The sequence below is a fragment of the Catharus ustulatus genome, chromosome 1 (genome assembly GCF_009819885.2).
Source record: "Catharus ustulatus isolate bCatUst1 chromosome 1, bCatUst1.pri.v2, whole genome shotgun sequence".
Taxonomy (NCBI): domain Eukaryota; kingdom Metazoa; phylum Chordata; class Aves; order Passeriformes; family Turdidae; genus Catharus; species Catharus ustulatus.
Window position 1 is genome coordinate 80,682,149 of NC_046221.1, and position 27,325 is coordinate 80,709,473.

The 27,325-nt window shown below is 35.8% G+C and overlaps 1 protein-coding gene and 1 long non-coding RNA gene across 7 annotated transcripts in view; one reads left to right on the forward strand and one right to left on the reverse strand.

Annotated features, from left to right (window-relative positions):
- LOC116997646 overlaps nucleotides 1-27,325 on the forward strand; it is a 346,453-nt gene that overhangs the window by 169,593 nt on the left and 149,535 nt on the right. The gene's annotated exons all lie outside the window — the stretch shown is intronic.
- Nucleotides 1-27,325, reverse strand: part of LOC116997641 (guanine nucleotide exchange factor subunit RIC1-like) — a 161,897-nt gene that overhangs the window by 59,590 nt on the left and 74,982 nt on the right. The gene's annotated exons all lie outside the window — the stretch shown is intronic.

Genomic DNA, 27,325 nt, shown 5'->3' on the forward strand with positions numbered 1-27,325 from the left:
CCCCGGGCCACAGCAATGGCTGCGCGGGGCTCCTGTCGGCTCCCCGGGCCGCAGCAATGGCTTGCGCGGGGCTCCCGTCGGCTCCCCGGGCCACAGCAATGGCTGCGCGGGGTTCCTGTCGGCTCCCCGAGCGGCAGCAATGGCGGCGCGCGCTTCCCCCCCCCCTCCCTGGGCCGCAGCAATGGCAGCGCGGGGCTCCCGTCGGCTCCCCGGGCCACAGCAATGGCGGCGCGGGCTTCCCCCCCCTCCCCGTGCCGCGGTAGGGGCGGCCCGGGTCCCCCCTCTCCTCCCCGAGCTGCAGCAATGGCGGCGCCGGGCCCCCCCCTTCTCTCCCCTGGGCTGTGGCAGAGGAGGAAAGAGAGCTCTCCCGCCTCTCTCCCCGCCCCCCGTGCTGCCTACAGGGAGCCAGGCTCCACCCGCAGTGCAACAGAGTAGCGACTTGTAACAATCGCAAAATGCCGACTTTGCAGCTGCTCGGCTCAGCACTCTGGCAGGCACTTCTGAGGTTGTATTAGCCGCTCCTGATTATTAGCCCCATTTCCGGTTTAGGAGCAAAATCTTAGTCAAATTGGTGCGGCTTGTATTCGTGAAATTACTGTAAATAGTTTGGTGGATTCAATTTTACACTCTCCATCTTTTCATACATCTCTCTTTTTTTGGTGTGCAACTATGTGAAATGTGGGGACTATTTGGCAGTACTGAGTACAAAAGGCTTGATTGCAGTTCCCCTTATAGCTGGAAATAGGGTTCTCAAATCTCCACTGAATAGTCATATAATAGAGATTGTGAGAGATATTACCAGTTTATAGATACAATCGTATTAATATTTCTGTTGAAAATTTGTGAAAAGATATTTCTTTCAGATTCACCACTATGATGTATAGCCTGATTTTCGTGTCTCTTTTCCTTCTCTTTCATTCAGTAATAGAATGGTAGACAAATAAAAATACTTTTAAAAATGGAAGAATGTTAATCTCTAGGTGTTTATCTTTGATGTTCAGTGTGTACCTGACTGTCTTCTGGTAAAGTAGCTCTCCCAACAGCTCAGTTTTCACCAAAGTGTTTGCTCTTCCAAAGTGTTTTTTATATGTTGGCCTTTTGGTGTCTCTAGATTAATTTGTCCATCTGCTGTTTCTCTCATTCTCCAGCCCTGCCTGGCCACCTCTCAACAGCTGGATTTGGTTTTCCTTACTTCTGCAGTTAGCTCCTCTCTCTTTACAAAAGATTACCGTGTCTCTATGGACCACGAGTTACTTGCACCAGGCATTCATACGTGCCATTTGCACAAGGAAAATTTTTTATGTATATGAAGATTTGGAAATATTATCTCTATTATTTTATCAGGTGTCTTTGAGAGTGTGCTATGTTTTGAAATAATTTTCAACATGCAAACCGAGTAATACTTATGCTTCACAAAATCACAATGCAATATTACTTCAGCATCTTTTACATTTTATTAAATTTAACAAAATGAGTTGAATTTTCACTTCTCTTTCTTAATAAAAGTAATATTAGAATAGTTTATTAGACTTCAAAGGATTTTCCTCAGGATTTCAAATAATTATCATTTAAAATATGAATGTAAGCCTTTAAAAAAATCGTGGTCTTAATATTTAAATACAATTGTGAAAAGATTCTTATAATTCTTATATTCTTATAATGTAGTAATAATAAGAGACAAGTATATTCACAGTGAGTATGAGACTGAATAAAGTGATCATGAAGCTTTTGATAGACAGGAAAGCAATTTTTTTTTTAAATTTAGAAGGTTTGTATTGGTATCATAATTGTATATTGTTATGACTGATCATTAACATTTTTACTGCCTTGTGAAAAATCATAATAATAGGGTTAAAAAGAAAACTTCTCAAGTGATTGTGAGCAGGACCAGGAGAATTCCACCTTCAAATAAAAGGTACAGAAACATAAATTCAGTTGATTTAATCTTCAGTTAAAATAAGAAGGTAACTCTAGATTTGATATTAAGTCCTGTGTAGAATATATGATCAAACTATAGAGGCAGAATACTAATTTGCATAATCTGTGTCAAGGTTCCTTTTCTTTTCCTATATATCAGTAGAAAGAGAATGTAATATAGTCATAATTTATTTCTAGATTAGTACTTCTGAAGTACAGATACTGTCGTTAAATTCAGTGCAATGTTTAAAGTACAGTAATTTCACGAATACAAGCCGCACCAATTTGACCAAAATTTTGGTGGAAACCCGGAAGTGCGGCTAATATTCCGGGGCAGCTAATACATTAACAAAATTCTAAAAGCTGCCAACACGGAAGTGAGAGCCCGCGGCAGCCCCAAGCCAAGCTGGAACCCGGCCGGCCCTGGCAGAGGTGGGAAAGCCTGGCAGAGGCAGGGCCAGTAGTGTGGGGGTGGGCGGCTGAGCCTGAGCCAGCAGGGCGGGGCAGGGGGGCGGCAGAGCCCGGGCCAGCAGGGTGGGGGAGCCCGGGAGAACTGGGGCTAGCAGTGCAGGGGAGCATGGCAGAAGCAGGAAGGCCGACGGGTGGGGCTGCCTGGCAGCGGGGGAAGCCCAGCAGAATCGGGGCCAGCAGCGTGGGGGAGCCCGGCGGTGCGGGGGCCTGCAGTGCCGGCCAGGGCGAGGAAACGCGGCGGCGGTGCAGACGGGACGGGGCGGCCGGCGAGCCTGACGGCGGCGGCGGCAGCCCGCCAGCCGGGCGAGCGAACGCGGCAGCGGGGCGGTGCTGACGGGAGAGGGGGGCCAGCGAGCCCGGTGGCGGCGGCAGCACCACCCGACCAGCCCCGCCGAGCCGTGGCGCTGAGCTGGGCCACCCGGCCCCGTCGGCAACCATGAGCGGGCCGAGCCTGCCTGCCCCTGCCCCGAGCCAGTAAACCCCGCTATGCCGCGATCCTGTTACTAATTGGCCAATTTGTGAAAGCTGTGCACGGATTCTCGCGATGAACGAAAGTGCGGCTAATATTCGGGGTGCGGCTTATCTATTGACAAAGACAGCAACATTGTCGAGGCACCGGAAGTGCGACTTATAGTCCGTGCGGCTTGTATTTGTGAAATTACTGTAATTTGAAACTTGATTATTGTATGTTTAAGTTTTTCAGATGAGTACTTGGATAGTTAGAATTATAATTTTTATCCTATTGCAAGAAGTCTTGTTTAAATTTTGTTTTTAAAAAACCTAAATATATTTTGTTTTACATTATACCTAAGTGTTGTTAGATTTTGTTGTTGTTGTTTTTTTCTTTTTTTTTTTCCCATTTTTCCTCCTTTTCCCCTTTCTCCAGGAGGAAAATTTGGGGGCAAAAGGCAGATAAAATAAATAGATGTGGAAAGATATTTAAAAGTATGAAAAAGCAGGGAGATAAAAATGTTTTTGTTGGACACAATGTTTTAGGTTGGAGATGGAAATCACACACACAAAAAACAAGTGGGTTATTAAGTCAGGAACTTCAGAGACAGTTTCAAGTTCTGTACTCTGAACCAGTGAAAATGAGGATCAGAACCTGAGGTTTTTTCAACTTTTCATCAATTTTGGTTTTCATATTCTCTTTTTCATACTATGTGCTCTTTCCATCAGTGTTCTTGCTTCTGGGTTTTTATTTTGTATATAATAATATATTATAATAATTATACTGAGTAATAACCAGGAAAAAGATGTAACTTTATGTTCCAGTGATTAAGAAATTCCCAAAGGAATGGAAATGCCTATTGAATTTGGTATATCAAAAGAGGCAGGCAGCTGTTTGAAATCAGAGTTCCTTGCAGGACAGTTTACTGCCTCAAACCCTGTCAGCTTTTGGAGTTGCTTTACTTTTGTGCTTTTTTACAAATCTAAAGTTCAGAAGCTCTTTTGTTTTCTTTTCTATTTTCTTTGTTTTGTGTCTTATTTTCCCTTTTTGGAGAAAAAATCTTGAATTTTAGAGCCACCTCAGGGTATGACTAATGAGTGCACTAGATGTACTAGTTGTTTCATGTGGTCATAAGCTTTATGTTACAACATATTGTATTTAAATAGAAAAAAAAAAAAAAAACCAACAAACTCTATATGCATTTTTGAGTGTTCCTCCTGCCTAGCAAAATTGCTCTTGCTACATGGAGGACTTTCCATTTAGTGATGGAAATATGTCTAAAATTATAATTTGAGTTAATAGGAAGCCTTTGTCCTCAATACTTTTGCTTACTCATACTTCTCTTTAAAAGTTCTTTTCTGACTTGCACGGTATACTTGACAAAGACTATGAAAACAAAACCAATGTAGGAGAAATCACCACTTACTTGTCACTACTGTCACTACACAGTGTGTTACACTTACCGTCTAAGTGTTTCTAACTACTGAAATCTTTTATTCAACCCTAGAGAGCAAAGAACAATAAATTAGCTTTACTAATCATGACTGTGACAAGTGAATGAGACCTCAATGAAATAAAAGTAACTGGTAATAATCAACTCATCTCAAGTTTTTAAACTTTTCCACTTTTTCTATGATGAAACTTCAGTAATGAGAACAACAAATATTTGATTTTTTTTTACCTTTATCTACATTAAGTTACCTCATTGTGCCCTCCAGTGAAGCAAGAAAACAAGCATATAAGGAGCATGAAAACCAGCTTCCAGCACAACAGCCAATGAAAAGAGAATGGCTTATACTGCCAGAGGGAAGTGTTTGGATTGCTTGGTTATTCACTGGGGAGAGTTGGGAGCTTTTTTTGCTTGAATTTGTTTTGTTTTCTTTTGAAAAAAGTACTTGCACTTGAGAATGAACAAATTGTATTAGTATAGCACTTGCTGGCAAGCTGACAATGGGTAGTAGCTTTACAGGCAGAGCTCAGATAAGTAGAAAAAAATTCAATAAGGCTTTCTATTGAGATGTTTGTGTTTGCTTGGAATTCTGTGCATGTCTGGTTTTGTTTCAGTTTCTAGGAGGCTTATTTTATGTAACAGAACTTCTGCCTGAGGATTCAAAGATCATAGAGTAATGAAACTTATAGATCATTTGTGATAGCAAGAAAAATCACTGAGTTCACAGTCTCAAATTGCTTTGTTTTCCAAGCTGTGGGTGGAAAACAATAGGCATTTCTACCCTTTCTTTATCAGTAAAATGAAGAGATGAAAATCAGCTTCTGACAGCATTGGAGAAAGCCAATTTAGTGTTTCAGCTCTCCAGTTCCTGTAGGGTATTTCATTTTGCTGTTACTGCAAATCCTCAGTCTTTATGGAAAGTTAAAAATAGTTTTGTAGTTGTTGGTTTTAAGTTACTGATTTTATTTTTTTAATTTTTGCTTTCTGCAATGCACCATCAGTTACTAAAACTAGTTGTCTTCCAAGTATCAGCCATCTGACCAACCATTTTATCAAAAATGTTGCATCCTGCCTTACCTGAACTGGTTTTGTTTTGTTTTGTTTTGTTTTGTTTTGTTTTGTTTTGTTTTGTTTTGTTTTGTTTTGTTTTGTTTTGTTTTGTTTTGTTTTGTTTTGTTTTGTTTTGTTTTGTTTAATTCATGTGGTTTGAAGTAACTTTTAAGTGCTCTTTTTGTACCTGCTCGCTCAGACCTGCAAAGCATTTAATCTCTAAACGGAATTTGCCATCAGAACAGAGATCAAAGACTGGGAGGGTTGAAGTCATCATCATCAATATGCAGAACTAGTTTGGCCCATAGAAGGCGTCTGCATTAAGTAGAACATGTCAGTAACACGGAGCACATAGCTATTGCAAGGAAATTGAGATGTACCTGTAAGCTGCTCCAGCGCAGCCTCCTAAGGGTGGGTTCCTGCTGCATGAAATGAGGACAGATTTTGCACAATGTGGGGGGCTGAGTGATCGATCAAAAGCATCAGGTTACACATTGTAGAGCTGTAAGAAGATAGCTGCATTTATAACTAATTTCAGCTTCCTGTTCCTAGTAATGGAATTTAAAGCCAATGAAGGTTGCTGCAGAGTGATGGTGTGTTGTAGTAGTATGCAGGATTACTTCTATTAATGGAAGTATTGCTAAATTCAGGATTTCATTAAAATAATAGTATCATGTTTAAATTTTCAGTGTTCTCTTGAATTAGTGTTGACACAATTTGCTAGCTATTTAGACACTTGAGCCCACAGAAATACACTTTCAAAGCAATACAGATCCCTGAAATCCTGAAATAATCCATATATAAACCAGGTTGAAGATACTTTCCATAGTGCACTTGGATTTAGAATAAAAAGTTGTATATTCTTCATGTATTTAATGAATTTAATTTACTGGATTTTTTTCTGTCATCTACATTTTCTACAGTAGCCAAGGTAACTAAAGAAAAGAAGTGGGGAGGGAAAAAAGAAAAGCAACAAAGTTTTGACATAAATGTTGATTTAATCCAAGTTTGGGAAAAGCACTTAAGCTTTTTAGGAACAACTGAAATGGTAATACTGGAGGTTGTTCTTTCAGTAGAAAAAGCTTTCCATTCAGTTTTGCAATTTCCTTTTTTTCCAATAGTCTGCCAATACTTTGCACGATCTTTGCCTAGAAAACAAAGCTGTATTTTAGTCAGAACTAGTTAATTTAATTTGATCATGTTGTCTCCTGGCCCTTTCTAATTATAAAATCCTGGATCTCTAAAGAAAACTTCTTCAACTTGAACTGTAGATGTTTAGTGCTTATTATTATTGACTTATTCCCAGTGATGATTTGTGGAGTAAGTGGTAGTGATAACAGACACAGTATTTTGAAAGTTTGCTGAAGACCTTGTAGAAGCAAATCTTACTCATGTTCCTCGTATGATTTAGCTACCACTTTATGTTGCTTTCTTGAGGAAACAAAAAGAATGTGCTATGGAGATAGAGATTTTTTTTTTACATTGGATTACATTTTTAAGTTAGCATACTCTCTGAGTTTGTGCCGATTAGCAATGAGGTGGGAACAACTTTTGTTGTGCCTTTGTAAGCAGTTTTGTACAATACATTAGAGTTCTTGTTCCATTTTTCTGAATCATATGTCTCTTGAAGAACTCTTCTCTTAGGAAATGTTCTTTTTCCAACAGGGTGATTATCCTTGCCAATCCTTGAGGCTGTACTATCTACAATAAGGCCAGTGGTAATATTCTGTATATGACACATGTTTGGCATGCAATCAAACTTTGGTATCTCCGTGTTGAAATGAAAGAGTTTTAGATGCAGATGCTCAACCTTTGTGTGTAGTTCTTCACATTATTGAGCAGTGAGTGTTTATAACTGTTAATTATGCTTTTGTCCTTTTTAAAAAATAACTAATCTAGACATATTTTCCTCCCTCTGCTCTATCAGTAACATGATACAGTTATTGTAGTGTATCTGAAGCAAAAGTCACAGCAATTAAACAGCACTGTGAAAATGCTTCATCTGAGCAAACAATATGTTCATGATGCTAATACATTGTTTTCTATGATTCAGACTGTTAATTATATTAATTACTCAAAATGAGATTGCAGTTGAAATCCTGATTGTCAAATCTAATTTGATTTTAATTGCTAACTGCTCTGACAGTATAGACTGGTAACTTCAAATAATATTACTATTTTCTCTTTATAATGGAATGTTTTAGAAACATCTTTGGATGTCTGTTTTAAAGTATATAGATTGAGTATCCTGGCAGTAATATTAACTTTTCTATTCTGCTGATAAGATCTCTGTGGCTTTATTCCACATACTTTGCTTACTTTAAAAATGAGGACATCTACCGATCACAGAACAACAAATGATGACAATTTTATGGACTGATAATCCTATTTTTACAGAGTTGGATTAAGATTAACTTTTCAATATTGTCGATGAGCACTGAAGAGGGTTTTTCAGGGAAAAAATCCACATATTCCTTGACTGAATCACAATCTGACTCCGAAACACTGCAGATACACAAACTTATTACCCTGAGTAGAAGATGAACTATTATATATCTAAATGTGCCTGTGGTGGTCTCCCATTTGAAAAGTTAAGAGTATATGAGGCTGTGATTTTGCTGAATAACATTTGTAAGAAAGTGACATGACATGACATGTCATGACATGACATGAGCACAGGAGTAGGAGTACAGCATAAGATTTTTTAGACACTGTCATTAATATTACATATGGGCAACTACCATATCTCTAGAAATGACAATTGTGGTGATTATGGAAGAATATAAGAAAGAACTTGGACTAAGGGATCATCCTGCTTGTTCGTTTTCTTCTACTAATCAGCTTCTACTAACTTCTGTAGTTCATACACTCTTAGACTTCTTTGAAAAAGATCCATCCCACTAAGATAGTGTTGTCCATGTGAAGGTGCACACATCTGTGCTTGCGACCTCCTAAGTATCTTGTGGCAATGAGATCTATATTAGCAATCTCAGATTTGCTCAGTTTCTTCTGGAGCAGTTTCATTGTTTCAGCTTGATAAATAGGATAAATCCAGTATGAGACTGATCCAAGATTTTCAAATATGTTTTATGTTTTATGAATTGCAGGGTTTGATATATATGTTTTAATGTATGTGTTATAAAATATCAAAATTATTTAGGGTGATTTCATAATTAATAAAACAGAAGCATAAAATAAATTTTTTTATGTTGAAAAATAATTTAATGAGGGAATAGTTTTATAACAGATGTAGAACTTATGACTTTTGATTCTCATGAAGAACTGCTTCTAATTCTTTATGTAAATGTGTTCCATGAGCACCTAAAAAATTGTATTTACTTTCTTTTGCTTTTAGATATATAGTTCTATGGAACTAAGGAATGAAGATTTAATAATTATTTTTAAAAGGGCGGAAAATTGGTAGAGTATTCCATAACTTCTATGCTGTATGGTTGGAAAGATGCTACTGAATGAAAACAAATCTGATAGAGAGTAGGTCTTACATCTTGAAGTCAGCAACGGTAAAAAGAAAGGAAAGAAATCTAGATGAAAGTCAACCCCTATATATTTTTTCATTCAAGATTTCATATTGAAGAGAAAAAAACAAAAAGATTTTTCATTGTCTTTTAATTAAGAACTTGCAAACTTGCACTGCTTCTGCCATACAGCAATTGTATGTTGCATACTTGTCCCTGCAGGGAGTAAATAAATCCAGAATATGTGGACACACCCCTAAGGGTCTGGCATATGCATTTTAGCTTAAATTGACTCTGTTGATGATGTGGTTAATTTTATTTCACAGTGAGTTTCATGGGGCAACAGGGCACTTACCCCATTTCTTGACTTACCTGCTCTCATTCTGAAGAGAAGAAATGCAGTTCAGCCTGTTCAGCCCTGCACAAGGCAACATTTTCATGGAATATCAATGTCTGTGTGTGTAATACTATCCTACTCTGAATTTCAAACAAAGCATATGAAATACATCAGCTCGCACCCCTGGTCTTTCTATCATATTAGTGTGTTTTCTACCAAACACCTTTCTTGGATACTGAATCGTAACAAATTAATAAAAAAGAGTTTGGAGAGTTTCTTATGACTCACACATAGAAAGCATGAAAGTGTATCTTGTCAATTCAGGGAGGAATTAATCAAAAAATTGTTTAGGACCTTGTGGTCATGCCTATGTTCATTTACTCCTCCCTGAGTGTTTCACAGATCAGTGATGTGTTTTGTGTTCCTGGAGTGTATCATGATAGTTTTTTATTATATTTAGATTGTAATTCTAGTTAGAGATTGCAAGAAGAGAAGAAAAGAATTGGAACAATTCATGATTTTATAACTTTTAGGACAGACTATAACATTTTTAAATGGAAAACTGTTTAAATGAATGAATCGTTCAAAGAAAGATAAAAAATCCATTTCAATGCAGTATCAGATTTTTGGGGGTTTTACCCAGTCAAGACAAGATCATTTATAATTAATATTTAACTTTAAATAGCTTTCAAAATATACGCAAAATATTCAATCATATGAAGTACATGATTGCTGTCATAGAAAAATATTTTGTCCACCTCTCATCAGACTCTTTGGCATCCTATCAATTTAGGCTGAAAAGCGTCTTGGCACAGGCTGAAAAGAATATATAAGTTCAGTGAAATGTGAGTTTTGATTTCCCATTTTATGTACTGACACTGCATGTTGGATTGGAGTTCTTGTGGAACGTGAGTCAGTGAGTAGGAAAAGAAAACAAACACAGCAGCACCTCAACTGAGCTGTGTTTCACCTTCCATTTTCTTAAAACATCATATATGTGCCATTAAATGGCTGTAATGCCACTCTGTGGATACTATTTTCATCAATCAGGTTTTATTTTTTCTACATTTTATGTGCTTTTTATCTTTTACTCTTGCAGTTGTATTTTAATATGGAGAGTTTTTGATTGAATATTCTCCAAAAAAAAAAAAATATTCTAATACTAAATTATCCTAAAATGAAACCACTATAAAGAAATTTCATCTGAACTAACTCGTATCAGAGAATGGCTCTCCTCTAGAGCAGAGAAAATATAATAAACACTATTGTTTTCCGGTACAGAAAACAACACAAAAATTGCTATTTCAATAGAACCATAAATGGAGAATAATGGGGAATATCATTAGCCATAAAAGTACCTATTACTGATGACACTTCAAGCAGGACAGGCTATTTTAAAGATTAATTCCCAAAACTGCATATATTCCTTTTTTAACTAACCTCCATTAGGGCATTCAAACAAATTCCTGAGGGTTTGGAACAAGGAGTAAAACTAAAATTGTTATGGTATGTTGCAAGAAAGAAAAAAACTAAAAACTGAAAAGTTTTTTCAGGGATTTTAATGAAAACAACCTCTCTAAATAAATAATGTTTGCACTTATTTTCTAAAAGCTCCATTTAATTGAAAAGTAATTGTTTTATAAAATCATGTAGGTGTTAAAGTACTTATTTTAAATGTATGTATAGACAATTTACTGCTAATGGGTTTAAAAAAAATATATCATAATGTATAGCTAAATTTATTGTTGTTTTCTCCTACAAATTTTGTATTTCTGTGCCTAAAATTTTTTGTTCTCTTTGAAAGTGTTGCTGAGCAAGTCTTACTTTATAATTGTCATAAAAATATTAACACATTAAAACGGGAAAATTAACTGCCATCTGCTCCAATCAATAATTCAGTCTCCCTTTATATAACATACACTTGAAAAGTAGAAAGAAAATGAACATTGCATTTGAGCATGCTCAATTTAGCTTTCTACATTTCACACACACTTTAACAGCAGAGTTAAAATCTAAACTTTAGAACCCAACTATTTAAATCTGTCAAAGGAATCTCTCAGGACAGAAGAAAGTCCATCCATGAAGAAAAGAAATTGTGCAACACTTAAATGGAGAAACATATTTCTACTGGGATGGGAAAAAATCAACATTGCAACCCAAACTGCTTTTAAATCTCAGGCCTACACATGCATATAATAAAATAAATTGCCTTGTTCAACAGATGTGAAAGAATCACAGTTCTTCAGGGGCACTGATGATTTCTTTAGTCACAGATTTATTAAAGTTTCTGATGAGAGACCAACCTCAAATGGAAAAAGAAGTATTATGGTGTACCAGTTTTGAAGATGTTTAGGCATACAGAGTTTCATTGCATAGAATATGTAAGAAAATACTAGTTGTTTTTCACTTTGGGATTTTTTTAGGGTTTTTTGTTTGTTTTAAATTCATAACAGGAAACCAGTAAATTTTATTCCACTATGAAAAAGTCTAATTTTCTGACTTCATAGCTGCCACATTCCTTATCATGTAATTATTTCAAGGAGCTGCAGCATTTGCTGCCAAAAGAGCAGGTTGCAAAAACTTCATTGTGTCCCTGTTTATATGGAGCACAACTGTTACAAATTCAATTTGAAGATGATAACCTTTGACACTGCCTTATAAACCTAAAACTTACTGTTGGCTTGGTGTGATGTTTTTCTGTTGCTTAAATATTTTTCCTCTTAAATTTTGAAAGTAGTGTTAGAGGATTTGAGATAACACCTGTTTAACATCTGGGTTTCTCTCCATAGAGCTAGGGGTTGAGGGTAGAAAACCTGAAAACCTGTATCCTCAGTAGTGTCTTTCAATAATTGCTGTTAGTGAAGGATTAACTACTGACATGACACATCCATTGGCTTCAACTGCCTTTGTTAGTGATCTCAGAGGGGCACCTTCCTGTAATTCGAACAGCCCAGTTCTCACATTAAAGTTCCTTACTTTGTAGCACTGAATTAATCTCTTGTGTTTTAGTAAAGAGGAGCTATTTCTAAAAGTTAATCATGTCTTCAGGCCGTGAAATTTTATGAACTTTTATCCCTTGACACTGAAATTTGCCTGAAATATTCATGAGCATTTTCATAATTTCATTTGAAGCAATGTGTTTGGTGTTTTTGCTGTTAGATATTGCTGAGTTAGTTTGGGATTTTTTAATTAGTATGGAGATACAGGAGTCTCCCCCAGTGAAAAATTATGACATTTATTGAGAAAAAATTTGTTTTTATGACAGTCTTATTGTTTCTGAATGTAAGAAAATGAGAGATTTTGTGCTTATATGCAGTTGTGAGGTAAACCAAACAATATATACCAGATGCCACATAAAAAAAGTTCAATCTCAGTGAACCCTGATACTTGCCTTTTATAATATAATAACAACAGATGAAATTAAACTTGACTATATATTTAATATGTATGTATTCATCCTTACATTATTTGAACTGTGGTCACATCATCCTTCTTCCCAGGTTTTTGTTTTGCTTTGCATGTGTTTGTTTTCTGTTTTGGGAGTTTGGTTTGGGTTTTTTTGTTTGGTTTTTTTGTTTGTTTGTTTGTGTGTTTTGGTGGTGACCATGACTGGGAATAGGTCTTTGTGGGATTTTATTTCTTTCTGTGATGGAAAATAGCTCACTCATTGTGACTAGTAAAAATATGAGGAGTTGTTTCCACAAAGTTCCTGCAAATGTAGTCATCTCACTAAGAATTTATTGCATCTGTCAGGAGGTGGTCCTTGGCAGCACATTGCCCTGATGATTTCTGAATACAGCAACGATTGGATGCCTCTATCCCATTTTCAACTTTTGCTTCCTCTTTTGTCATTCAGCTTATTAGTGGTATCCTTTGCTTGTGTGAGCCAGTTTTGAAATGGAATCCTGACTTTCTCCACCTCCCAGAATAACCACATACTTAGTTCCCTAAGTGACTGGAGCAGCAAAGGAATAAATATGCAGGAGTGAGTGTATAATAAGACAGTTAGTAATGATCAACATTTTAGAAGTATTTAAATTAATTGCTTATGTCAAGCTACAGCAAATCAAATATGTCCTTAGCTTATCAGAACGAAAGAGTCTTCATTAGGGTAGCATTGATAGAGGAAAGTAATGTAAGACAAAAGTAGAAGTTATCAGATATAGATAAAGCATTTCAATATTGTCATGTTATTACTTGGTTTAATTATTTTTTTATCTCTGTAAGAAGACAATTGAGTGGGAAGTGAAAATGATAAGTATAAAATTGTTACTATCTGAGTTTCAGATTAGCTTGCTTCAGTTTCTATCAATTGGAGCCAGTGTTGCTGAGTGCTAAAATTTAATTTTTATACTAACAACAATATTGTTGTTGTTGTTATTATTATTATTATTATTATTATTATTATTCCAGTAGTTAGTTATGGTAATGCTAAAACTTGCCGTTCAGTTCTGTATATTCAGAAAAATGAGATAAATATAAAATTTCCAAGAATGTACCCTTTTTTCTGATGTTCTCATTGTCCTTGCCCTGCCCTTTGGTTTCCCAAAGCTCACTCTGCAGGGCTGAAGAAAGACTACAGAACTTTGTGATTTTTTCCAGGGATGAGATTGAGTTTCAGGAGCCATAGATTTCATGGGCTCGGTTTTTTTGACTCTTTTTGAAGGTGATTGCAATACCTATCTCTCTTTCATTTTTTCTGCCAATCTGTGTCCAGGGCTCTTGTGGGCAGGTTTGGGGAGGCTTAAGAACTTTCCTTAAGCATACTGGGTAGATTCCACAGTTATCCCACTGCACGTCATGCATGGCAAGGCAGGGCAGGTGTCTGACTGGAGCTGGAGGCAGCAAGCAGCAAAGCCTGTATGCCAAGGCCAGTGGGAAGAAAGGGAAGAGATGCTGAGGAAAAGAGTGCTTCATTATTGTACTGACACAGGCAAGTTACCAATGGTGAGCAGCACACAGTGAGAATCCTTGCCCAAAACCCTGTGAAGGCAATTCTCAAGTCTGAACTAGATGTGGCTTCAGGTGGATATGGGACTATATCAGTTTAATGAAGAACACTAACATGTTGTTTGTAGATGTCCAAGTGGTTTACCTAGTCAGTGGATTACTTATAGTGTATGTTATGGTGAGATACCTGACATTAAGGGCTATGAATGCTGGCCAAAAATTGTCCATGTAGAATTCTGGAAGATTCTGTTTGTGAGAGATTGAGAGTTTGCAAATCTAGTTTTAAAGGTACTTTTAACTATCTTCAATTTCTTTTACTTTGAGTAATTTTCTTCTGTCCCAAATCTGTAACACTTAACAAATTTCTGAAGAGCAATCATTTCCCTCTTGGCTTTGATTTTCTTAAGTTCTTTTAGTTTTCTTGTATGTGAAGTTCCTGCAATTCCATTAATATATTACTAGCTTTTCTAGGCTCTTCTTTGAGTTCAAATGTGTTGGACAGATTGACAAACGCTTTACAGGTTATTCTGGACAAAACACTGGTGAATGATCATGAGCATTTTGTAGAGAGACACTGGTTATTTTAACTCTTTTTTTTTTTTTTTCCTAGTATGCTCTTTTCGTTAAAGTAAATCTCTTCTAAAAAAAACCTGCATATAAGATGAGAACTGATTGTGAGCACAATAGAATGATATTGCAAACTGACCAGTGAGAGTACTGTCAGGTTGTGCTCAGGTACAATAATATGTTATTAGACCACTATGTTGCTTTATACATACACTTAGATATTCAGAAGTGTTTGAATAATTATGTCTGAAACTCTGCATGCAGGAGGAAGTAGAAAGCTTTAAGTTCTATTTTCATGATTTTTGCTCTTCTCAGAAATTTCTAGACTACTTTATCTAACTGTATATGGACTGCAAAAAACTCTGTATTCGGTGCAGAAGACAATATTTTTTTTTTCTGTTTACATAAATGACCTATAAACTTATTAAAAGTCTTGATCCTGGGTCTGTTATGTATCCTTTTGTTTCAATTTGGTAGTTTTGTGGAGTTTTTGAATACAATACAGACCTTTCCTTCTCTTTCAATAGTGGTATTTCTTTTGCAAAAACAAATCAGGACCCTTTGAAATCTATGCCACGCTGTTCTATGAACATTGTAAAGTTTAACTGTAGCACATCTCCTTCTGTTAATAGTTGGTTACTTTTTGTAATCTGGCAGGCAAAAATGTAGGAGAAAGAATGCTTGTTCCACCAGAAATTCGTGTGGTACAGCACTGTTGGTATAAAAGAACTTCAGTGTCACTGCCTTCAGAAAAAGGAGCAGCTGCAACAAGCAAAGAGCTCTTTGAAGAGAAATGGGGACTGATGAATTGAACAGATTGCTTAGGGCATATTCAAAAAGTCTACAGGTGGTAAATTTAGAGTTAATTAAAATGTGAACTAATATCTAAATAAATTGTTTGGATTTTCTTCTAATCAGACAATAACTACTCTAATTCTCTTGTGGTTCACAAGTTACTTTTAACAGCTTTAAAATTTTGGTCCCCAAAATACTTAGAAAAAGATTTTTAGGTGTGATAAACTGTCAAGTGAGAGTTATTTGAAGATTGTGAGAAGATAAGTCACATTTTTTTGGCCATAGAAATAATTTTTTCCCCCCACACTTATTGTATTCAAACATCTATGAATACGTAAAACATATTTTACTAATTTACTTGGCAGGGAATTTTTTTAGGTTCATCAAATGGGTTGTGCTGAGGTGCGTTCTTAGTTTTATCTTTTGTTTACTTTTTAAAAGTATTGTCTAAATTATTTCAGGTATTGTTTAGCAGTCGTGTAAATTAAAGTATAATTTAAAATGCACTAGGTTTGGGGTTCATAGAGCCACAAAACCTACAGATTTGGGGACACTAGGGCAAAAAGTTTTCAACCCTGGAGTCCCTGGGGCTGTAGAGTTTGTGGCTCTCTTAACTGTGATGGCAGTTTGGGTGCAAGACTGAGGTGCATTTGAGGCTGAGTTCCTGTGAGTGGCCCAGATGAGAAAAGCTTGGAAAGAGCAGTGTGGGTACAGTGGCACGCTCCCCTTTGCATGCCTTCTGCAGCCCCAGTATCTTGTGGGACAGCAAAACAAGCTGCTACAACATCCCTCACCCTTTAATCCTATATAGAGACAATCAGAAAGGAGTGTTTCTTTCCTTGGAAATGCCCTGGCTTCTGGGAGAAATCTGTGTTAGCTTTCTGCTTGCTGGATGGGGTTATGGATATTTATTAAAATAACTGTCGGTATCTATGATGAACAGGAAAGGATATACCGGTCTTCAAATTAATTTGGAGATGCAGTACCTTTGAATTTATGTAAAAAATGTTGGTATTAAACAAAGGCTGTTCTATAATGCAGTGTTTGTGAGGTTATACAATTTTTATAACTACTGAAAAATTAATGACACTAAAGTAATTTTTGCGGTTGTTAAGGAAAAAGGGAGAGTTTGATGTTATTCCATTTAATTTCTTCACAAGTTTTTTAGCTTTGTCTTTTATATATATATATATATTTTTTTTTAAAAATGTGTTTCTAGAGAAGAACATACTTTATAAAAAAATATTTTGCCCAGCACAACCTTTCTAACAAGTAATGATCCAAGGAAAGTAATCCATTAGTACTGCTCTGACTTGGCCTTACATATAATCAGATGAATCGTAGGTATTGATGAGGATGTTTTGCTTGTCTTTTTCAAAGGCCATGATGTTACTTGAATTCCAATTATTCACTAGCTGTGATCATTAATGTTTCCTTCATGAGACTACAGAATGTGGAATGCAAGCTATTGATGTTAATACCCTGGCTTCATTCACTTAATTATTGTTGTATTTTATGCTGATACATGTCAGTCACGCATACAGGAACACACACTCTTTACTTAAAACTTTAGAAACTGAAATGTAGGTGGTGTGTAGTACAAAAGAAAGACTAACTGTTGCAGCTGGTTAGACTATAAGTATGATTCATCTGGAAGATAAAGCAAAATCATGGGTCTGTACCAGTTTGGTTGCAGCTGTTACTAATCCTATTGCCAGCTGTGTATCATTTGTAGCATAATTGAGGGCGTGCTTTCCCCACCTTGAATGCAGTTATTTACCTAAGCCATAGATTTGAAGTTCAGACTAGACTTGAATAGGCACGTGTGTATCACGTTTTGGAAAATTGAGTACTTGGGTGGATAATAAGATGGTTTAATTACATTCATTATCCTTACCATAGTTTGTCTCTGGGGAAAATGCTACCCAGTTTTCTGGACTGGTGTCAAGATACAAGTGGGTTTTCTTTGTGGGCTTGTGTTTGTTGGTTTGTTTTTTGATCTTCTGTCATTCTTAATAGCTGTACTCCTTCTTTTACTTAATTTTCCCTTCACCACTGTGAGTTGCTTTTTTATTTTAAGGTTGTGAGATAATGATGTATGAAATAATCCTCCCAACAGAAAAGATAATTATCTTTGACTAAGAAGCACCTGAAATTTGAAGGATGCTACAGTAGTGACATCTAAGAAATTGACGTAAATGTGTTTGGAACTGAAAGAGAAAATTTGCTTGGCTGATAAAGTCAAGATTATCATGACTGTTTGGCAAACTGTATTTTTCTTATTACAGTATCAGAAGCCTACCTAGGATGTTTTGTTTGTTTCAATGAATTGACTAATCAGTCTAGTGAGGTAAATAGCTATCTTTTGGAAGCACTATAAACTCAAAGGAGGAGAAAATAAGTCAGTATTTCACCTTTGGTATGACGGCAAGAAATGGGAAACAGTTTAGAGAAATTTCTTTTTGTGAGAAGAGACCAACAACAAGCATATACAAAGCTGCCATATTTTTTCAGAGTAGGACTGCTGTCATCACATAGAAATTAAATCTATGTTCTTACTATTTTCTGAAACATGCTGATTACTCAGATGGTTGTAAAGAGTAATTTTCATTATTTTTTATTAATATAAACTCTCTAAGGAAATAAACCACTACATTTTTAAATGCGTGTAATTTTAAAAACATTTCTCTATGATATTCCCACTGTCTACAAATGATAGTCATAATTAACTGGAATTTGCTATAAATTTATATATTTGTATTGGTCTCAAAAGTAGTATTTTTTATTTTAGAAATATCAAAAAGCATGTTGTTTTAAAGTTTCCAATATATGTTGAAAAATTTTATTTTGCATTTATAAGTTTTATTCCAATGTGCTGTTCAAGATATTTCTTCCCAGATTTCTATTTTAGTTCAGTCAGCCAATTAGCCTCAGCCAATTCTTTAGTTTCACTTTTATTATTGTAAGCTTGTGATGATAATTATCTTCTCCAGATAAATTGACATATTATTGAATATTATTAATATATATGTTCTCTTAAAAAAATTAATGAAAAATTTAGCTTCCAACTTCATTATTTAGATTTTATCATTTTTTTTCTACAAGGATGGATTGAATATATAAAACACTTTTTTTATTGCTAGAAAAAAAAATTGAAAATGTATATTTATTATTGAGGAACTCAGACCAGATATACCTGCAGTCACTTAAAAGTGTGTACTTTGTATTGGCTTAAATAAGGAAGATAATTTGTAAACTATTCAAGTGAAAAAAAAAAGAATTTAGTTACTAATTTATAAGTTTTTCTTATGTTGTACATTGAATTATAAGAGGAGAATGGTGTTCCAATATATTCATCTTACATTATTTTAAATAAATTATTTTACTTTAAATGTTTATGATAGAATAAAATTCAGCTACAGTCAGTGGTGGGGAAAAATAAATTTTAAATAGATGACTTAAGAAGAATTGTGATGAGTTCTTAAGTAGAAAAGTAGAGTTTGTTGTTTTTTTTTTTTCTTTTAAAACTTTGTGATTTCTTAGATTTTCTTTGAGCAACACTAAGATCTGTACTTGACAATTTTTTAGATTTTTTTTTCTGTTACTTAAGACACTTTATTGATTTATTATGTTACTCATGCCATTTCATTAAAAAAGGTACTGAATGACTAAAATTCAAGCGAGAAATTATTAATTTTAATTTTAAAATTATTGGTAGAGTTCTGGGAAAAAAATTTAATTGCCTATTGCATTCAACCCATTCTAACATCTATAGTTATGACCATACGGTCACATGGATGCAATTGTAGGCTTTGAATTTGCATTCTGTTTCCAAGTGTGCTAAAATTGTACTGACACCTCATATAGCTTATTTAAGCAAAAGGCATGCACATATGGCAAGCATAGTGTGAAGAATGATTTTGTAACTAGTTCTCATGCACAGTGCTGTACTGAGCTCAGTCAATCAACACCATCTTGGCAGAGTGGCAGAACTGAATCTGCATAGAGATTATACTCCATCAGCGTGCATTGTCCTACAGTTTGTAATGACTATTTTACTACTTCTACATAAAATGAAATCTTCATCTACATTTTCTCTCCATGCTTAGGTTGCTCTTGGCCCATTTTCCTTTCTAAACGTGGTTTAGCAAGGCTGTCTGCTTCTGTTTTCCAGTCCCTCCTGAACTGATTTGCCCGTATGTAGTGAAGGTCAAAGTGAGGAAGTCTAGAGGGTCAGTATGTCTGTACATGGCTTGTGGGGAAACTGGTTAATGGGTTGAATGTGGGAGCATCTTTGCTGTTCCCTTGAGGGGAGGACAGACAGGACAGGATCTGAGCATTACACATTGTATTTGTAGCAGCTAATCAACCAGTCACTGTAGTTTTTCTAACTACCCTTTCAGTGCACAAATAGCTGCAGGCACAGTATGTGCAATCTTTTGTTTAGAAGGGATGTGGTAGGGATGGAGCTGATGTCATTTTCATAAAAAATAAAAACAAACACAAATCTGTAGGAAGAATAATTTAGATGTTTTTTTTCTCTGTGAAACAACTGGTTCATGCTGTGTTTTTTGGTGATGACTGCTATTGTAGAGATATTAAAAAGACTCCTGTGCTTTCACTGGACACACCATGTAATTTTTAAAGAAAGCAGGCCTACAGAATTAGCATGCAATAGCATTTTTTTTATTTCCATCTTAAATAATGGGTGGGTGACCAACATTTTCTTCTAAAAGACCTTTTAAGTATGCATGCAAAATTTTTAGAATGAGATGTATTTTGTAAAAAATCTTAAAATATACATAACAGAACTTAATTCTAGGGAGAGAAAAATTGAAGAAGAGGGAATCAGTACCTAATCAAAACCTCTACAAATATGTGTCATTTGGAGGCAGGAAAAGGTATGCAATATTGAGGGAGGAATTGGTCTATGTATGGTTTGCCTTCCAAATCTGAATTCAGCTGAAGTAAAACACGCATGAGAGAATATATCTCAGCTGGAACCTTTCCATCTACTGTGAGGCAATACAGAATATCTGAACTGTAGGTCTAACATTGTTCTGAAATTCCAGGGAGGCAGAGCTAGAACTTTAGCTTAACAGGTTAAAAAGGTGTTCAGGGTCCAGCATGAGGAGGTTTAGAACGTTTATGTAAACATCATTTTTGCTGGAGAGGCTGGCTATAGCCTTTATATTTGATAGATAGACACAAGCAATTTGTCTGACCTGTTACACATGTCTGTTTCCCTCCCAACCCTAAAGAAGGTCTCAATGTCTAACTACTTGAGACATTTTAAAGGCCTAAATTTTGTCAGATTAATCTATCTTCAATCTATTCAACTACTTCAGTGGGATTGAAAGTGTGTGTGTAAAAAGAACCCCTATCAGATTCTATTTTCCAAACCCTTTGAATGTGGTAATAATTATAACAATGTTATGAGTAAATTCAGATACTTAGTAAGATTATATTTAAGAACTGCCTAAGAGGAACACAGTATAAAATGTAGGAGCTGTAATGGCAAGAAAATGAACCACTAGAGGAATCAGAAAAATTCACTCAAATTTATTTTTTGTGATGATTTTTACAGATATTTTCCATTGTTTCAGTACCAGTGACAACTTTGAGACCCTGACTCTTACAAGTCTTTATGATGCTGAGTTATGTGAACTTGCAGGGAGTACTGTGTCCTGGGAGTTATACATCCTTAGTAAAACTAGAATGAATCTAGACTTTGATCATACTTTTCTTAACAGATGCAAATATTTTTGGAGTTCTCACAAACTTTCTGCTTACCTTCCCCAGTTGAAATTCTATTTTTTTATAGTTTCAGAGTCATGGGGTAAGAGAAGGACTTAAGTCACTGGTTTTCTTATGGTATTCACTATCTTTGCAGTCCTTAAGATGAAAAGCATCCCCTTAACCATGCAGATGAAAGTTACACCGTATTGCTGTATTTTTCTCAATAAGTTCTCACGCCATTAGAAAAAAACAAAAGAGCAAAACAGTAGTAAGTTCCTGGTCTATAAATTTTATATTCTTCCATAGAAAATGAAGAAGTTCTTCAGAAAGAACATTGTGTTTAATAACTAACCTAACTTTTATTCCTACTTGCTAGTGGTATTCCAGAAGAACAAAAGTAGAAGGATGGGAGATTTCACAAACAGAAGTTCTTACAGTAACTCAGGTTTCTAATCAAAAATAGATAACTAAATATGTTCTCTCTCTACAGTCATCATACTTGCAGAATCATTTGGAATCATTGTGCTTGGAAGTTGTGTGCTCTTATTTCAGGGAAGATATGACCAACTTCCAGAGTGCACAAGGATTTTAGGGTGGCTGCAAAAATGGCATTAGGGATGTCAACAATATCAAATAATTTTGGAACTAGAAAGGGAAGTTGTAGTTAGATAAATATTAATTTAAATGTCTGTTTGAAGGCATTTTTTTTTTTTTAATGGGAGAGTTCAATGCAGCAGGTGGTGGTGATGATGAATTCTTTTGCCATGTTTTTTTTCCCCAAGATTATATGATTTTTATTTTACATGGGATTTTTAGTAAAGGTGGATGCTAAACCCATGCTGCCTACAGAAATGAAAAAATGCTAAGAACACAACCGTTTCATTCAAAATTATCAGCATGCTGTCTATGTAGTGTGGGAGTAGATGTTTTAAAATGTGTGCAGATGTAAACAGAAAACAGTTTGTTTGGCTTGTTTATGTTTGTAATGTGGTTTCAAGAGAGGACATAGTGAAATGAAACAAGTCCTCTCTGTCAAAAGACAGTCACTAGCTGTATTCTGTGCCCCTCTTGTACTCATATCTTTCACAAATCAGACTTTGTACGCTGGCTCAGGTGATAATTCATTGCTCCACTGGTGTATTACATATCCCTGAGTGGGGGGGGGCACAATATTGGCTCACAACTGAATAATAATATGGGCAACTGCAGTTGTTGCAAAACTTAATACATAATTAAAAATACTCAATGAGTGGTTTATTTCTTCCTTGCATTGTGCAGTTCTCACATTTTTGCAAAATATATGTAAAACATCACAGTAACTGAAAAGTGTCAGTAACTTGCTGGGCGCAGAAAAAGTTCTTTATGCTTTGAAGTTCCCTGAGTGCTGGTGCAGCACTTTGAAAAATTCCTTAATGAATGAGTAGTAGTTCTTGAACTAGTGATTTGGGAGTCCCCTGCTAGCACACTAATGATTCAGACAGCAGCATTAAATCACTTGCTTTAGTTTAAGTACTTCTTGAATGTACATAAAATCTCACTTTATTGGGAATTGAACTAACTACCTGCAGTCTGAAAAGCAGTAAGTTGTGCACTTAAGCAAAGGTGAATTACTAATAAAGAAACAGCTTTTTCCAGTATGCACTTTTTGAAAGCTCTTAGCTGTTTGGGTCGAAGGATGGTACAACAGTTGTTGAAGCTTCACATGTTGAGCTCTATCATTCCTTGGAGAGATCTTTTTAGTGTTTTTCAGTGAAAAATGACACAGAAATACCATGATAAAGGTCTTTGGAAGACAGAAGAGGCAACACTTCAACAGTATTTCACATGTACATTAAATTTCCCTAATCTCTTCAGAAGCTGCACTCCGTTTGCATTTTTGGCTCTGACAGTGACTTTAGAATAAAATTACTGTACTAGTATAGAGTCTACTTTCAGCCTATGTTGATTTTCTGCATGTTTTACTTAAATATTATTAAAAGCTGTATGCATAGTTTTGTGAATTTATCACCCATGGGTTACACTGCTGAGTAGACCATTTGATAAATACTTTATCTGTTTTCTCAGTCCAGACCTACACCAGAAGATTAGCCAAAAATATCAGAAACAGTTCATAGATAGGATCTCCTGAGTAAACTCAAACACAAAAAGGAAACATACAGAACGTGGAAGCAGGGACAGATGATCTGGGAGGAGTATTGAAGCAGCATTTCAGCAGAGATGCTGCTTTAGGAAGGAAAAAGCCCAGATTGAACAGAATCTGCTCAGGGATATCAAAAGACAATGAGAAGGATTTCTATGTGTACAAAGGTGATGAAAGAAAGAATAGGGAAAATGTGGGGCCCCTGCTAAATGAGGCAGGGAACCTACTGACACAGGAAATGGAAAAGGCTGAGATTCTGAATTCCTCTTAGTTTTAACTGATAAAAACATTCTTTAGAAATTTTAATTACTGAAGGCAGGGAAAAACCTGGTGCACGGAAAATTTACTCGTGGAAGATGATCAGGTCAGGGAATATTTAAGCAAACTGAACATACATAAGTACATGGGCTGTGATGGGAGGTCCTGTTTGACCAAACTGATAACTTTACATGAGAAAATTACAGTCTCAGTAGATGAATGTAGAGAAATGGGCAGTCATTAAGACTTTCTAGGTGTCAATAAGATTTTTGACATTCTTTTCTGTAAGATCCTCATTGAGAAGCTGACAAAGTATGGATTGGATGAAGAGACATTGAGATGGACTGTAAACTGGCTAAAGACCCAGCTTCGTCCCTGCCTGCCACCGCGGGGCAGCGCCGACCCGGGGTGACCGAGCGCAGTGGCAGCGGCGGCCGACCCCGAGCGGCAGCACCGGGCTGGGCCACCTGGCCCCGTCAGCAGCCCCTAGCGGGCCGAGCCTGCACAGCCCGAGCAGAGCCAGTAAACCCCGCCCTACCGCTGTTCTGTTACTATTTGGCAACTTTGTTGCACGCGGGTCCTCGCTGCAAATGACAGAGCGGCTTATACTCGGGTGCGGCTTATTTATGGACAAAAAGTGAAATATTTGCCAACACCCAGAGATGCGGCTTATACTCAGTGCAGCTTGTATTTGTGAATTTACTGTACATTTGTTCAATAATATTAGTTGAAAGTGGAGAAATCTTTCTTCCCATATGTCTGTTTTCTTCAGTGAGTACTATGTTCTAGTTTTATTGAAGGAGGCATTTGTAAACTTCAGAAATCAGAAACCATCTAAGACCATTCAGATTTTCTTTTTTGCTGTAAAGGAAAATTCCAAGCAAAACAAGTGAATTTATTCTTTCTTACAGAAAATTTTGTCTTTCACCTGAATTTCTTTCAAATAAGACAACAGCACTTCCCAGTATAGGTGGGATTGTCAGTTTATTATATAACACAAGAATCTCACTGCTTCTGATTCTCTTTCTCACATTTTTAGGCATTATGTGATGTCTGTAATGGAAAAATGTCTTGCCTCAGGCTTGCAGATTTTTTTCTTCTTTGAATATGTCAGATTGAAGGAGAATATTATTTTTAATCAATCTTCAGATTTGACTTAATGAACATTTAAGCCTTGAGTACAGTCTTTTTATCTGTCACAATAGGCAATCATCTTTTGTTACATGTTTCTGATTCTGGTATGCTGAAATTCCAAGGATAGTTTTTTAGTATCACCCTGTACAAGCCCCAGCAAGAGTCTGACCATCTCATGAGTCAAAAAATGAATATAAGACAAGAGAAAAATAAATTGCTATTCAAATTTGATAGATTAGAAAACTGAAACAAAATCTACCAAAACTACTCACGATCATACAGCAGTAAATGATTAATCGGGTACTCATCCCTGAATTTTCTCACCTCAAAATTTTGTCTCTTTAAGAGAATTCTTAATTTTTTCTTTACAGTTTTACTTACTATATTTTTGAAATGTAAAGAATGTGCCTGAGGAAAACAAATTATTTTTTAATGTTTTCCTAGTACATGGACTGTTGTATTAGAATCTCCTTCCTTTTGCTCCTAAGACAGGCAGAGGATGCTCTGCTCTCCTGATATGCAGACAGATATGGTGCAGTCAGCACCATACACTAAATAAAGTCTTCAGCTGTTTCAAGTTCAAAGTTCAAAGCTGTTTCCTTTCCTTCAGGCTACAGATTGTTTTCAATATAGAGTCAATTTGTGGGAAATCAAAAATCGTTTTTTAACCTCACTGAACAGACCAAGACCCAATTACACTTTATGAAGATGAGATGTATGTCAATGTGTAATTTAAAATATGCTGTGAGACCTCCTGTGAGCTCAGAAATTATCTTCTAAGTCATGGTTTAAAAAAAAAAAAAGTGTTTTCTTCCTTTATCTTGGGATGTTTCTTTCCATGCAATGAACATTATCAGACTTCAAGCAGTCTAAAGGAAAAAAGAGCTTTTACCTCTATATATTCATGGGAAAATATATGCTATCATTCTAGATTGTTTGACAGGAAAATAAACTCATACCAGTTTTTACTTTCACTACCATTCTCTGAAGAAAATCGAGGATGCTGTTATGGTGAATCTTAAAGCTGTTCCTCTGCTTTCTATTTTGTTATGTTTCTGCTTAACACAATTATATTCCACTTTCTTGTATATTTGCCTTTTAGTAAGTCTGGTTTTATATTCATATTAGATATTCAGTTGTGTCCTTTTGGTACCATAAATTAAAATGTCACTGCAGACAGAAGTCTGAGACTGAACTGGGAGTAAGCAAATCTTGAATTTTTATCAAAAGAGTATATTTGTCTGTACATTTGAGAAAATGTAACTGTGTATGTAAACTTCACTGAATTTGATCAAATTTTGTTTTGGGAAGCTGTTCAATGTTCTGATAATAACAGTATTAAATGTTTTTACTTTTATCTGATTTTGTTATTAAGGACTTAAGGTACATAAAAATTGATGGTGATTATCTATACATGAGTGAGTGAAAATTTATTTAAAATAGTAAAATACATTTTCTCTCTTTTCCATCTCATTAAGCGAAGAACTTTTTTTTTTTTTTTCTGTAATGAATTGAGATCAGTAGTTGAGTTGTATTGCCTGTATGAGAACATTTTTCATTTACGAGTTGGAAACAAAATCACTAGAAACCGTTTGGGGTTTCGTGCATTGAAAGGTTAATTGGTAAGACACAGCTATGATCTTTCAGCCAGAGATTTAGATAACTAATTTAGTATGGCTTCCTTGTAAATTAGATGTAATGCTTTAGTAAGTGAAGGGTCACTTTTTCCAATGGAATTCTAATGTGATCTCTAAATGCTGTTTTTCAGATTATACATATGAGTAAGTACTAGTGCAAATGGCCTTAGGACTGTTCTAGTAAATTTTGTCATCACTACAGACACCTGAGCACTACTGCCTATTCCTACATTATGTTTCCAGTTTTTCACTTCCAGAGGATGTTTGAATAGGCCATGAGGAATTGTTTTTGATAGTATGGACTTCAGTAGTTAATTTCTTTTAAGTAAAGTGTTTAAGTGACCACGGGAAGTAGTATATCATTCAGGTCTTGAAAACACATTAAATGATGAACAAAGCAAAATATAGATAGATTTAAAACTATAGGTGACATTTTAAATTCAATGTTTAGAATTAATGTGTAAACAATAAAATGCTACTAAGCACTAAAAATGTAAGATGTTTGTTTAGCAGGAAAAACATTTTAACAGTAATGTTTGATTTATGTTTGATTTATATTTTCATAGACTAACAGAATCATTCAGGTTGGAAAAGATCTTAAAAATCATCAAGTCCTACTATTAACCCAGAGGTGTAAAATGCACCTCTAAACTATATCTCTCTGAGTATCATATCTACACATCTCTTAAATATCTCCAGGCACGGTGACTCCAACACTCATTTGCATTTGCTCTCTTCACTTTTCAGTTCCTTTCTCCTTTGCACACCTCTGAATATGAATTCGAGTCTGTGTATGGGAGCAAAACAGAAAAATCAATGCTGCTTCCCTCTCCACAGTGGTGGCAGAGACAGAATTCAGGCAAGAATTTGTTTTCCTTTCACTGAGTAACTGCACTGCTTTTTAGTCGAGGAAGATTTTCTGATACTACACTGGTTCCAAATAATTCAGATCA